This window comes from Netta rufina (genome assembly GCF_964035555.1).
Source record: "Netta rufina genome assembly, chromosome: 9".
Classification (NCBI taxonomy): Eukaryota; Metazoa; Chordata; class Aves; order Anseriformes; family Anatidae; genus Netta; species Netta rufina.
The window spans coordinates 14,854,462-14,869,613 of record NC_140132.1 but is presented as its reverse complement, the minus strand read 5'-3'; positions in this window follow the sequence as shown (position 1 = coordinate 14,869,613).

Sequence of the window (15,152 nt, the reverse complement as noted above, 5' to 3'; positions counted from 1 at the left end):
CAGTATCAGGTGCTGGACCAAGGAAGCAAGACTTCTCAAAGCTGTACGCTCCCTGGAAAGCCAACAGCCAGCAATAATTCAGCGTGGCAGGAAAAGCTGGGGAGCTTTTTCCAGTGTCCTGAAAAGAAGAGCAGTAAAATGCTCCCCATGTGCAAAGGCTGGTTGCTTTTGTTTAGGTTTCCTTTTCATCGTGAAGCTCTTCTTGATATAAACAGACTTGAATTAGGAGTTCAGGAGCACTCATTCTTGGGGAGTGATGCAAACCAAAACATTTATCAGTTTTTATTTTGCTTTTGAACTCTGAAGCCTTCTCTTTGACATAACAGGTAGGAAGGTAGGAGCAGAGTTTCAGAACACCCAGCCCCACCAGTCCATGCGCATGCTCAGTCACAGCTTATCAGATCTTTGTGGGTCACATCTTGGATGTCATAATCTCTCTTCCTGTTCATGAAAGTATTACAAAGCCTGAAGATCTACATTCTTAAAACTGAATAACAGCATAACAGGAGAAGTCCTCTTATGTAGAACAGTTGCAGCCCCTTGAGGGCTCCTCTCCTCACTTAGAAGCAGCAAATCCAAGGGAACAAATCCAGTGGCTTTATCCAGCTGCCATTCACAGATCATCTTTCAAACTACTTCCCACTGGAAATGAACATAATACTGCCCATACTGTTCTCTACATTTCAACTACATCCTGCCTTAAAGTCTCAAAAAGGCTGGACTAGCTCATGTTAGATCACATTACTGCTCCTCCTCTAGCCTCTCAGAAAAGTCAGGTCTGTTTCTACCGTGGCTTTCCAAGTAAGCAAGCACTGAATAAAAATACATGTACTAACAGCATCTCAGTAACACTACAAGTTGTTCTCCAAACCACAGGAGAATGGAGCACTGCAGCTCCACTCAGGAAAGGCAGGGGTGCTGACCCCAGACCCCTTCTCACCAACACCTTTTGAGCCAACGTAGGAGAGCTTCTGGAGCACTGCTCTCCTGTGCGGAGTCCACAGCACTGCCAGCAGCATTTCCCTTTCTTGTTACCTGTTTTCCTCTCATGCTCCAGCTTTCGGAGTAGGCTGGAATTGTGGTACAAATAAGAATGTGCTCAGTCCAAGCACAGGCCACCCCATGCAGACCCCCTCTTCACAGTGTCCTGGTGTGTCCTTGGCTCCTGTCATGGCAAGGGAGTTGGGAAAGGCAGAGTTACTCACCCTTGAGGGGTGTGTGGAGGTGAGGCTTCTACATGGCAGAGGAAACCTCAGCCTGGACAGACAAGAGTGGACTCAGCAAGGGCTCAGCTTTGCTGCTCCTACATGGTGCTCCACAGCTGGAAACATTGCCTCTGGGCCCCAGGAACCCACTGCTTTCCCCACTGATGGGGGCAGAGCCTGGCACTTCTGCCTGCCCCCTCTCTGCACCAGCTGGCTCAGGAGCTCCCCTGAGCAGAGACCTGACAAACCAAGCAGCTCTTTTGACACTGCTGCGGACAGTAAGCCCACGTGATGATCATACGTGGTGTCCCAGCTGCTGCTGCTCCTGCCCATCTGCTCCCCTGGCACTGTGCCTCCTTCTCCAGAGGGAGCCTCCGTTGGCGAGGGCAGAGGCACCAGCCAAACCACGAGGTTGTGCCAGAAGCTGTGCACATGCTCTTGTGTCTGCACAGGGTACTTCTGCAGGAGGGTGGATGCACCAGGAAGGAGCAGACCACCAGTGGTGGGATTTCATCTGCTCACTGCGTTTTCAGGTGATGACCATCTAGAAAGGGCAGCAAACCCACACACAGAGGCACTAAGTCAAGGGCTGAGGGACAGCTTCTGTACTGAGCACTATACAACACAGTTGGCCATCAGCCTGCTTCAGTCCTATGCTTTGATTGCCAGGGAGAATATCCAGGTGCCAATGACTCAACAGGTTCCCCAAATGCCCAGAAGCCAGCTTCAGCATCCAGCTCAGACAAATTCCTGCCACAGATTCCACTGTTGGTCACAGAAAGGCACCTGCCCTGCTCAGAAACCTTGAAGATGAGGAACAGTGCAGTCAAAAAGCAGCTGCACCAAGTTCTGACCAAGGGGGAAGAATAGCTACTTGCCTCCATGGTCAGCATGGGCCTAACCTCAAAACCAGTGCACCCCTTGAGGAATGGGGAGCAGGGCTCAGCCATGTGCTTCTGGAAATCCCATTTTCTGTAGCATCTGTTCCCCCAAAGCGATAGGCATCATTAGCTAACTGCCATCATTAGCCAGCAGAAGACTCCTTTAGGACAGAAAACAAGACCGCTCCATTACCACACCAGTCTCAGAAGACATCCAGGGCCTATGAGCTGTGCTCAGATAAGCACAAACCAAAAGAGCAGGTTGCAAGAAAATAGGCTGGGACACTGCGGCAGGACCTCTGGTGTTGCTGAGATAAGGAAGAGTGGGGCAGGAGAAGAGGAGGAGTAAACAGAGTGGAAGCTTTTATCAAAGAAAGTGAGTATTTGCAAAGTACAAAAAATTGTTCTACAAGCTGCCATCCATCACCTTGTGATGTACAGGGCTTCTGATTGTGAGCAACAAACACCACCACAAGCTGCCACCTCACCAGCTGAGGTCACTTCCTCACATCCCCCAAGTAATGGCTGCACACAGAGCGCAAGTGCCTTAGGAGCTGGTGTGTGAAACAGAGACCAAAGCATGCCACAGTCTTTCAGCAAGTGCAGTTTAATTACATAAAACTGCTGATCAAACGTTGAGATTGATCAGAGACAGCATTATATTAGCAAAGGAGAAAGCACTAAAAGCCACAGAGGTATCAAAACAAGGGAGCAGTTTTGCAGTTACATGCAGCTGAAGTCTGAAATCACTGTGGAAGAAAATCAGGAAGGTAACCAACCTTTTATAGGCTCACAGGAAGGTCCATCCAAGCACCAGCACTGGGCTGGGAGAGTACCACCAGCTTTCTACTGCTACTGTTCTTCATAAACATCCTTAGACAATTGCATCAGTTTGTTCAAACACTGAAGTCAAAGACTAGATGTTTGATTCACCAGGCTATTAAAAGTCACAAGAAAGGTCAGATGAGAAGCCCCAGGATTTGTGCAAAGCTCCCAGTATATCGGAATACACCAGCCCCTTCAGCAAGCAGCTCCCCAGAACGTAACTGGAAAACTCCCCCCAGCTTTGTCTGTCTTGCCAGGCTGGGAAAAAGGCAGTGCATTAGATAACCACCTGGAAGAAACCCTAGCACTCATTAACAAGAGTCTTGGTGTTGATTTTAATGGTAGCTGGATCTGAGCCAAACACCTCAACTCCAAAATGCCATTTTCTGGGAGGGACTGTGCGTCCTGAGCTCCTCAGAGCCCAGGGAAGCTGGTGATTTTTCTCCATCCTTGCAGAAAGTGCTTTCAGGGCCAGCTCCTGGGCCCTCTGAGCCCCACCACGGACTTCTGGTTATTCAGTTTAGTAAATACCTGGGTCACCTCCTCTGCCAGCTGTGGGCAGAGAGCTTTCAGAAGGCAGGTTATTATACCATTATAGAAGCTTAAGGCTTTCATGCCAAAAAAAAAGTAAATATGAAAATAAGCTGCTCAATGGAGCCACTTAAGCATTAGCCCCTTTTTGACTTAATTGAAAAAGGTAATTACATCCATTCAGCATGCTTTGCACAAGAAAAAGGAGGCTTTTCAGGGCAGAGGCAGGAAGGAGCTTCCTGCTGGCAGCTCACCTGTGGCAGCAGCAGGCAGCCTGCCCTGCTAAGAGCCAAGTGCTAGGATGCAGGCAGGGGATGGACTATTTATCTTAAAATCCTATTACCTATTTGCCTGCTCCTGTCTCCTACAATAAAAAGCTATTAGCTCATCACTACTCTTCAGCCATCAAGGCTGAGCAACATTCATACCCTTTATATGCTATTACAAGACATCCCAGCAGACTGACCTCTGCTGAGGTCCAGCTCCCAGCAGGCAATTTCTTTGCCTTACTCCTACCATGTAACAACAATTTCTAGAGCACTGAACTCTGCCCTCTGACCCTGCAGTCCTGTGAGATGCACGCCAAGGCTATGTGGCACCCACCAAAATCCTGGGCAGGTGCCAGACCTCACCAGAATCACCGTGCTAGGGAACTGGCAGAGCCTTGGGTACAAGTCACCTTCTATCCAGCTCCAATGCTTTTTCCACTTGCCTGTGTTTCCCCTGCTCATTTTAATTCTGTTCTCCAGAATGTTACATTCAGACAAACGCAACCAAACCTGCAGAACCGAGAGCAGCAGCATTAGTGTATTCACAGTGCAGCTTTCCCCTGCCTCAGGGAATCAGATCTCACTGCGATAACTTGGGCTGAAACCCAGAGCTTGTCCAAATACAAAAGGCAGAAAAAATGGTGTATCCAAATACAAAAGGCGTGAAAAAATAAGAAGTTCTGCATGATACCAGCACCTCTGGCAGCCATTTGACTTGACCACTAGAGCTTGAGTTCCTCTTGGCAGATACCACAGAAAGAGCATTGACAACAGCAGCAAAATTCAATTAGGAGACAGATATGCAATACAAAACAAAGAAAAGGATTGAAGAAGGAAGAATGACAAAAGCTGAGGGTAATGCTAATTAAACTAATACACTCTCAGCTGCAAAATGGGAAGACAGACCAACCTGAGGTGTGAAGTTACTTATCTCCGCATTAGTTGCCAGGGCAGTGACACAAATTTTAAGCACTTGAACAGCCCTGGTAAAGGCAGAAACATGTTCACATGCTCAACCTGAAGTACAAACTCATGCATTTGGCTTGATTAGCCCCTACACTCCCAGGGGAGAAAATAGAAATGAAAAAAAAAAGCTGCAATCCTCCCCAGAATCAAACCCACAAGAACAGGCAGCATGCAGGGTTCCTCCATCCCTGACATTTAGGGTTGTAAGGTTTGCAGGAATACTCAATCCTAAAGTGAACATTGCCAGCTCTAGCTTGTCTCCAAATGGGGTTGTCACCAAACTCCAACCCCATTCTAACCTCCTGACACCAGCACCCAGCCCATCTGTAGCACCAAGAAGCAACGCTGCTTTCCTAAGAGCAGGTTGCTTCCTGCTCCTGCACCTTTTAGGTTGATATAAGGTGTGGTGGGAACACTAGACCTTGTGGCAGCCCAGGCTGAGCTGCAAGGACAATCCTTTTCTTTTGGAGGTGGGTCTGGCACCGACAGGAAAGCACCAGTCATGCACAGAACATGCCCAAAGGCCATGAAGTGTAGCAAACCCTAGTTTTCTATCAGCTCTGTATCCAGAAAGAGACTTCACCTGCCTCCTGTCCCCAAATCCACTGGACACTAGGCATAAACACTCTTCAGTGGCTTATTCTATAGTGTCTGCCAGGACACTGAATGTGTCTGCTCTTCTCTGCAGAGGTTTTTCCTACAGAAAAGCTTGGTTGGCTTGTTTGCTTAGCTTGTATACATAAATAGCAATTTCTTTAAGCCTTGCTTTCATTGATTGATGGGATCTCACTGTTTTCATCCCAGAAGCTTTGGGCTGCAACCAACCCAAACAGTATGAAAATCAGCATGCCTGAGCCTGAAAGGATGAGCAGCATTTGGAAGATGTTGCTTGCTTCCTCCTTGCCAGCTGTGGCCACGGCATAGCCAGGAGAAGCAGGGGGATTCAGCTACTTCCCTGACCAAACAACGCACACGACCAAACAACGCACCTTCACCACGAGGTCTGCAAAATACAGCTGCTTAAAAACTGGAGGGACTCAGCCCTACCTGCCAAGTACATCCCCTTCCACAGGAGAATGAGACAGAGCAACCTAGCTATAGTATTTTCTTAACATTGCAGTGTCATCTTCCAGATGACAGCTAAACATGAATGTAGAAAATCTCAGGTTCACTCTGATGGTATACCCAGCTGCAAGTCACCTGTTTACTCTCCAACATTTCTCCACCTCTGCTCTTGTTACAAGCTTTTCAGCAAAGAATAACACAAAGTTTTGAGATTGTGGGCAGTGTCTGTAGCCTGCTGCTGGTTGGATAGTCAAATGGATTGCAGCAAGCATAGAGCTTTAAGGTAGAAGAAGCACACACCTGCATGTATTCTTCATTTATTCTACAGAGTCCAACATATGTTAAGTATAAAAAGTTGTTTTTGTTTAGTTTTCCCATCACAAAGAGCTGTCCAGGTGGGGTTTCAGAGGTCAATTCAAGAACAAAGTCCAGAAAGCACTCAGCCTATACCCACGTGGGAGCAGACTCATGTTCTTCCCATCCTCCAACCTTACCCTTGAAGATCCTGCTCTGGCCCAGCAGCCCTGGAAAGACAGATTTTCAGCTGTGTCACAGTATTATACACATCTGGCATACAAACCAGAGCTGGCAGAACAGCCAGGTCAGAGGATATGCCAAGGAGCACAGTTTTGCCTCTGCCTTCTCCCCCCCAGCCATGCCCAAAGCTGACCTCCGTGTGCTTCAGGAGAGTCAGAGCAGGCTCTCCATTGCTCTTCCCCTTCAAAGCCCATTCTTGGGATCTCATTTTCTGCAGCACATAGAACTAATCTTCCCTCCTCTGCATTTCTAGAGGCTTTTTCTTAGCTCTTTGTTCAGGCAAAAGGGAATTCCTGTTCCTTAGTCAAAGTGACTATTTTCCACAGCTAGAACACCAGAACCAAGCAGCTTCTTCAGCAAACAGCACCACGAGGACATTCTTGTCAGAGGAGCAGCTGTGCAGAGAATGAATGGTGAGAAGAAAAAAAATCAGCTCCTTGGGCAGCTTTTACAGTATATTCTGCATTAGTGGTTGGCTTTGAATTGAGGTGAACACTAGGGACACAGCAAGAAGGCCTTGAAGAAGTCCTGCACTCATCCTGCAGAGGTATGTTGAAGGCATGTACTGGCTAGCAATGCAGAAATGCCAACTACAAGAGATTTACAAGAGATTTTCCTGAGCTAGGGAAAGGATCCCTCTGGGAGCAACATCCTGGATGGACAGGAGCAGCCCGTGGTCATCCCCAGCAGGGGAGGAGGTGTGGGGAAATAATGGAAGAGATGCCAGGGAGGGCTGGTGTGGGAAGGGGGACTTCTGCAGAGCATGCATGAAAGTAGCCACAGCTCGGGAAGCCACTGACATCTCCAAGGCAAGTGACAGGCAGCTTGAGGGCCATTGCCACTGGGAAAGCAGGAATGGATTGAAAATGAGGGAAAACATAAGAGTTCTGATCTAGACCAAGCAGATAGCTAAATCCACATAGAATTCTTCAGGCTAGACCTGTCCCCTCCTGTCTCAGCCTGAGAAGAGATGACAGAACACCTAAAGACAATTTACTGCTTGGATGAAGTCAGATGAGATGTGAAGGAAGGAGAAAAAGGGCCCAGAGACAGACTGATGTGGGACACCCGCACAGATTTGGATTGAAGAGGGCTAAAGCACAACATTTTCCAGGGGACTTTGTGGAAGACAGTGTAGGGAGGGAAGAGAAGAGCTGAGAGTGTCCCAGGCAGCAGGAGTAGGACATCAGGGGACAGAAGGGCTGCCTTTGATGCAGGCATTTAGCAAGTCAAGGTGCAGAGACAGGCTGTATTTAGAGAAACATGTGGGGGCTTGAACAGCAAGCTTGTTTGGTGAGGAAGAGCTGCCAGAAGAGAGGGTGGGCTGAAGGGGAAGAATAACAGCATGGATAGGAATAGATACAGGGAGTCTGGGAAATAGGAGAGGGTGCCTGCGCTCATATCCAGGAGACAAGGAGGAGAAAGGAGAGCACATCATCTCACATGTCTTACAAGCAGAAGAAATTTTGGTCAGAAAAAGAAATGAAGGCAGAGGAAGGAGGCTTGGAGTGACTCAAGGTGGCAGGAAGCCAGCTGCAGCTGAATCCCATGCCAGCAAGCAAGCTGGAGAAGGAAAACTATTTAGTCAGCAAGGTGGCAGAACTGGAAAAGTTCAGCACATTCAGCACAGCAGTGGAGTTTGAAACCCTCTGAGTAACAGAAGCAGAGGAAGCCAAGGCTGGAATGAACCAGGACTGGGCTTCAACAGGCTCCACGCGGCACTGGGATGAGAAAGTGAGAGGATTGGGGTGAAGGGGGACCAGCAGGAGCAACCAAAAGGACAGACAGCAAACAGAAAAGATGCAACGTCAAGGCTGGGAGCAGCATAAACACTGAACGATGGCACACGTAGTAAACTGGCAGCAGCAAAAAAAAAAAAAATAAATAGAGCAAGTGGAAAAGCAATGGGGTTGTTTTCCAGCGGGATGTTTTCCTGCCAACACCAAGAAAGCACAAACTGGCAAACAGCTCCAGAATGAAAGCATTTGCTGGAAACACCCACTGCCTGATCCTGAAAATTCACCATGTCATGACCATCCGAGCCATAAAAGTGCAGTAACACAGCACCCAGGGTGCCACCTCCCAGGGCCAGCAGTGGGCAGGGGTCACATTGAGCTGAACCCCCCTGGCCCTGGTGCAGGAGGCTGCGAGGCAGCCCTGCAGGCTGGGAGCTGCAGCTAAAACACCTCCCCAGCTCCCGGCCACAGCCTCCCACAGGCACCACAATCCTGGCACCTGCACGCAGGCACCAGCCGTGCTCATTGCAGGGAGAGCAGCTCTCCTCTCCCTGCCCAGCACCCAGCCGTGCCATCACCACCTGGCACTCCTCTCCCCTCCTGCAGCACCCATCCCCTCCCTTGGTTTTTCACTGCTCCTGTTTTCAGGCTTTCTGCTCAGCCCTGTGCTGGAGCAGGCTGAGCACTCGCTGTCTCGCTGGTGTCCCCTGCTTCCTCCAGCACCAAGGCACAGGGGGGACAAACGGGCTGTGCTCAGCCCCTGGCAGTGCCCACGAAATGCCATCACTCCGTGCCAGCAGCCTCCCGAGGCCACTCGAGGCTGTGCACGTACCTCTGCCCTCTCCTGGCTGGACCAAGAAATGGCGAGCTCGGTTTTTCCTCCATCCCCTGCACCGCAAACACTCCTGACAGCCGATGTTCACGCTGTAGGCTTACTTTAACCATCCCTGCAAAATCGTGGGCCTGTACAATGTGTGTATTTTATGCCTCCAGGCATATTAGCATTGCCCAGATGCCTTCCTATAGATCACATATGCACCGTGGTAAGAGCCCGACGTAAATTGCGACACAAGGAGTACAGAAAGCAGCTTGCACCCAGCTAGGCATGGAGTAGCTCCAAGTGCACCAGTTATTCTCTAGCATTTTACAGCAAGCATCCCAAATCCCAAGGCACCACCGGTCATTCTGCACTAAGACTGTGCTCAACTGCTAGGGCCAGGCAGAGCATGAGAGCATACATGGAGAAAATTGCCTCTGCGTTCCCTTTAGTGGCTCTTATTCCCACGTGCATATTTTCAGGTGGGTCACAAGGTTTTAATCCATTTTGGACTTGGGGAAGCTGGGTATATTGGATACTTTTTTTTCCTGCAGGACCTTCCAGTGCCAGGTGCACCAGGTGTGAAGCCATCCCAATCTGTCTTTTACAATTAAAAACCAACCTGAACATAGCCCCTCTTCAGGCACTTCTACAAACACATGCCTAAGCAGCTCCATTCCCAGTCCCCACCGGGAGAACCTTGCCAGAGCTGGGATCAGGACAGGGAGCACACCATACAGCCCTCCCCCAGGAGCAGGTCTCCTTGCCTGCTGCTATCTCTGGCGGGCAGGTTAACACCATCTGCTCTTCTTGCTGGGCTGGATCATTCTCTGCTGTTCCAGTTTGTTTAAACTGGCATCACATACCCACATACCCATCCCCTCTCACGCACACTTGATGAGAATTCAAAGGAATCACATACAGGAATCTGTCTCACCCGAGCCACTCCACAGCTGGCTTCCCACCTATGAATGGTGAAAAAACAACAGGAGGCTCCAGCTGCGACCTCAGTAGCCACATGGGTATGTTCACTTAAATGCATTACCGAGATTGCTGCAAACAGAGCCCCAGGTGCTACAGATGCACAAAGGGGACAATCACCCATTATTCCTGCCTGATCCTGGCCTCGCAATCCCCATCCTGATTAAATTACTGAGGCCAGGATTATCAGCAAGATAATCAGATGCTGCATCTAATCCAGATAACTCAGCCTGACTGGGTCTCACTGCACAGGATTTCACTGACCACCCAGCGAGGGCATCCCAAAGCATCACATCTCCTTTCCACCACTTCAAGGACTTAGACATCCATGGGACTAGTGCATAAGGGAAGGCTAAGGAAAGAATTCTCAAATTCAGTTGGATGCTATAGCTCACTTAACTGCTGTGGCTCTGAGAGCTCCCTGACCCAGCACACTCAGGGCAGAATCTCCACCTTTTGTTTTTGATAGAGCCTCGAGATCTCAATGCATCTGTCAGGAGCAGAGAGGTGCAGCTTTGCCCATTCCAGACAGCATTTTTGGTCAAGATAACCCCCGTCTAAGGTTTCCATTTTCTTGGCCTTAGTATTGCCAAACAAAGCTTGTACTTATAGAAACCATGAGACCACCTTAAGAGAAAGATCCTGGAGAGTGAGGATTATTCTGCTCTTGGAGAACTTCAATATTTGGACAAATGCAGGAGACTTGCAAAATTCTATGCTCACCCCTGCCCCTCTTCAGCCGAGACCCTTCCTTCCCATGTTTCTGCAAGTTCATCACCCTGGAACAAGAGCTAGGAGCTCAGTGATGCTCTGAGAAGGAAGTCCAGCTTCATGCACCTGAACCTCAGCTAGCAGCTGCATTGCACAGCAAGCGGGGCTTTGTTTGATAACAAAATGGCCTGGATAGGGTGCAAAGACAGAAAATGTACCTGATCTTTCACCAGGCCCTGCATTGTTCTCAGTCAGCATGAGAGGGTATTTTAAAATCCCCTCTGCAGACCTGCACAGACTGAACTCCTGCTCTGCTTGAAAAATGAACCACTTGGAGGCTTTCATCACCTTATCAAAGTCCCCAGCGGCCCCTGCCTGCCCTCCCATGAAGAGTTTGATCTCCTTTTAGGAGGAGGATAAAGCTGTCCTTGAGCAAAGCTGCTTTTCAGAGAGGCATTGTGCTGTTTTCATGAGAACATCAGACACCTCCAGGTGTCCCTCAAACATGTATCTATCAATAGTTGCAGCTCAGATTTTTCCAAGCAGCTCACAGAAAATAGACCGTAGGCATCTGACTTCTGTGAACCGCATTTCTAATGTGCCCTTCAAACAGAATAGATGTCTAGATTACATTTCTGATGCTGCATAACTATGTGGGTCCAGCTTATCTCCAATTACAAGGGCAAACAGGGAGAAGAGGACTGAGAAGGAAGAAGTTGAGCAGAGAACAGACCAAAACATCACTGGCTGCCATCAGTTCACACACACTGCCAAAAGAAAGGTCATGCAATACTATCTTTCTGCATTGTTAAAATCTCAAAGGTAAAATGGCACTATCATTGCAAGGGTATAAATGGCCGCATGAAACAATCTTATCTCCCACCAGAGACAATGGATTGTTACCTGAGAGAACCAAATCCTTCAGCAGTGACGAAAAATCACCAGATCAAGAGCATCGATGCTGTTTTAGCCCATCTCCATGTGGAAATCAACAGACTTCATTCACTAAGCTTTGGGAAAAGGAAATACGAACAGCAGCTGGCTGGAGTCAGACACTGAGAACAGAGGTGTTTGTTTTTGTAGTGAAACTCTTCGTTGTGCATTTATACACAGTGGGTATAAAACGATCATATCAAAAAGCACCCTTGTCATTAGATTTTCAAATTCATCCAGCAGTTGGAATCCAGAGCAGCTCCCTTTCTCTGACATGGAACAGAACCTAGGAAGACATATCCATAAGGAAAGTTAAAAACTCACACAGAAGTGTCTAGATGCAGTTGCTAGAACCTGATAGGAAAAGGGGGATGGGAGGAAAAAAGGTGTTAGCTTTTCTTTCCATACTCAGTCATGGAAACTTTGAAGCTGAGAGTTCTGATTTCTGCCTGTTTTCACTGACATGCTGCTAATCAGGCTGTGCAGAGCAACAAAAATGCATCTGCCACCTGTGGCACAGAGACCTGCCTGAAATTCTTATTTCAGGACTGACAAAACCAGCCACCATAGCCCCTGGTGGATTTACTTCTTTGGGCTCGGTGAAGATGGATGGTGCAATCATATCCCTCAGCTATGTTCACAGGTGAGCAGAGATGGAAAAACATAACGATGGGATGGAAATTGTGGTCTAAACACCTTCTCAGGAGCAGGACATTAGCTTAAAAATAATGACACATGCTGGAAAAAAATTGCTTTTCTAGGCTATTTTTCTTCCTTTGGAAAGGTGGAGAAATGAGGTGGTGTGGCATAGGAAGGAAGAAAGATATTAAAGTGCAGTAAGCACAGTGATTGTGCTGATACACTGGAGAACACATTGTTGCACAGTTTGTGCTTTTAACAAGCCAGAAACTTTGTGGAGGCAATGAGGACTTTGAGAACAGAGTCTGGGACATTCAGGTGTTAACATTAACAAAAACACAACACACCTGTGCTTTGCTGAGCACTCTCACACTGTTCAGGTCAGTGAAATCATTACTGCAAGCATTTCAGGCAGGGATAATCCAGAAGGAACAGTCAGTGCCCAGCACACCAGAGCTCTGGGAACTTGGCATTTGCCATACAGCACAAGGCATCTCCTCCTCTCTCCCCCCCCCCCACTTTGTCCCACCATGGGACAACATTAGTGGAGGTAAAGCAAAGATGTCATTGCTAACTTGCACTGCTTTACTTGGATGCCTATGGACAACTGTGAGAAGACATTTTTCCACTCATATCTAGCTCCACATTTTATCACAGACCACAAATTACAATATATTTTTTTTAACCCACCATTTCAACAAGTGACCTATTAGAAAACTAGTGAGATAAACATCTCCCCTCCCTGCCAGCTGTATTACCCCACCATCACCTCACATCACACCATTCCCCACCATACCTCTACAGCATGGTTCTGCTGCTGCTGAGCAGCAATAGAGCTTGCGGAGAATAATTGTGAACTTAAAGATCCAGGACCAAAAAGAGCTATTTCTCTTCACAGGGGAAGGATGGGCTTCTGCTTATCAGCTTAACTAGTCTGTGCTTGGCTGTTCTTTGAGATTTAATGGCAAGTCCTCTCCCAGCCCAGCAAGAAGAAGCCTGGCATTATTCAGTGCTCATCTTTTTTTGTTGTTTGCTACAGCACCTTTTCCTGCTCAGTCTTATTTGCAATTCTGCAGATGTCTCCAGGATCACACACAAGGAGACCGACTCAGGTCCCCCCAGCTGCACTTACCCAGGCATACACAGAGCTCAGCTTTGTTCTCACAAGCCCAAGCTCACCTGCTACCACCAACCAGCATGCAGACTACACACTCCTGAGGTGCTGCATTTGCTTGCTCAGGAGAGTTCAGTTGCCCTCCTGAGCAGGGCAACTGCCTGCCTTCACAGCAGGACCCCTGCAAGGCTTCCAGTGCTACAGCCCACTGCACCCAGCAACACAGCACTGAGGTTCTTCTGATGTACCCTGTACCCAAGCTGGGTTCAGGTGAGCACCCCATGAGACAGATACAAAGTAGATCGTCTACAAGGTTCAGCAGGCTCATGCTTCTTAGCTTCCAATGGAAATGAATGCACTCTTCCTTGCAATTAATCATATAAGCCAAGGAATCATTTCTCCTTCCCTCCATGATGCCTTGCAAGGGTTTAAGACCACCAAGAAATGCCTGCTGGTAGTCAGCTTATTAGCAATAATAGCAAGTAAACTTGATAGTGGTCCAAGATATGTCCTTTCTTTACAGCCTGACCACATTCTGCCTCAGAGATGAAGACGTGCAGTTGCTGCTGGCTGAGGCACTATTACCACACAAGGAACAATCACCTTCAGACATCTTAAGCCCAGCAGCATTTCCTAGGTTTCAACACCAAGCAAACCTCCCTTGCTGCTGTTTTATTACCTTGGCCCTTTCACAGTGGAAGGCCAGGCAGCTGTTACTTCCAGCATGCTTAAGGCTGGCTCTGGCTCTCCAGGCCCACCAGCTCCTGGCACACACAGCCAAGCCCTGGCCTTTCCCCATACTTGCTCACAAGTTTGCTTCCAGCTTTGTTAAAATTTCCTGTTAGCAAAATAATTGAAGGGAAAGGGTAGAAAGACCACCCACATCCTTTAAGATGACAATTTTCACCACTTCACAGTTCAGGGTTCAGCCTTATCACAACCACAGCACCTACCCAAATCTCCTCAGGAGCCCAGACCCAGGATTCAGGACCTGCTCCTTATTTTGTACACAGATTCACACTAATTCTACTTAAAAGCCCACTTACTTCCCAGTCCATCGCTGGCTTTCCTCTCTCTGCAGGTCCCACCATCCCTTGGAGCAGAAACCCAGCAGCGTGATCTTCATGCTGCCTTCCCTTCCTCCTTTATAATCTGTGCCACCAAATGGCTGCTAACACAGACCCCCCTCACCTGTGCTGCTGCAACCAGGTGGCTGAGCCCCTGGCATGAACTGTCCACAGCTGCTGCGTGTGTGATGAAGGGTTACTGGGCAGAAGGAAATAAGACCGGGGATTTTCTCCTGTTCTACTTCTTTTTGCCTTATGGAGGGGAAGGAAACCAGTACTGCTGTGAAGCTCAGCCACCACTGTTGTTACTCCAGCTTGCAGATGGAGTAAGGAATGGATCCCAGACCCTCGGGGCCTGTCATAACATCGTTCTCTCTCTATGCTTCAGCTGTGTGTTCAGAGCTAATGAATTGGCTTTTAACACCAGCAAATTCCAGGTCTGGCCACTGGTAACCCTGAGTTCACACAGGTCCCATTAATCTGCTACAAGCAGCAGGTGCTCAGCTACTGGGGCAGGCAGGGCCCAGGTTCAGGGTGAGCATGGGGGCAGCAAATGACAGTGTCAGGCACAGGGTGCCCAGGAGCTCTGCAGAAGGACATAATGCCCCTGCATGAGTCCTGCCCATGATCTGAACCAGGGGCACATGTGCCTGCTCCGGTCCATGTCAGGGTAGGGGTCCGTAGGCACTAAGCAGATGGGGGTGACAACCCACTGGCTGTGTCACAGTGTGCCCACCTGCTCTTGGGAGTGTGCACAACCCACACTTGTCCCAAAAAGAGAGGAGTTATTTTGCTAATTTTGGCTGATGCTTCCATCTCAAATTTCTGCAACTTTTTTTTTTTTTCTTTTTTTTTCTTAAGATATGCAAACCATG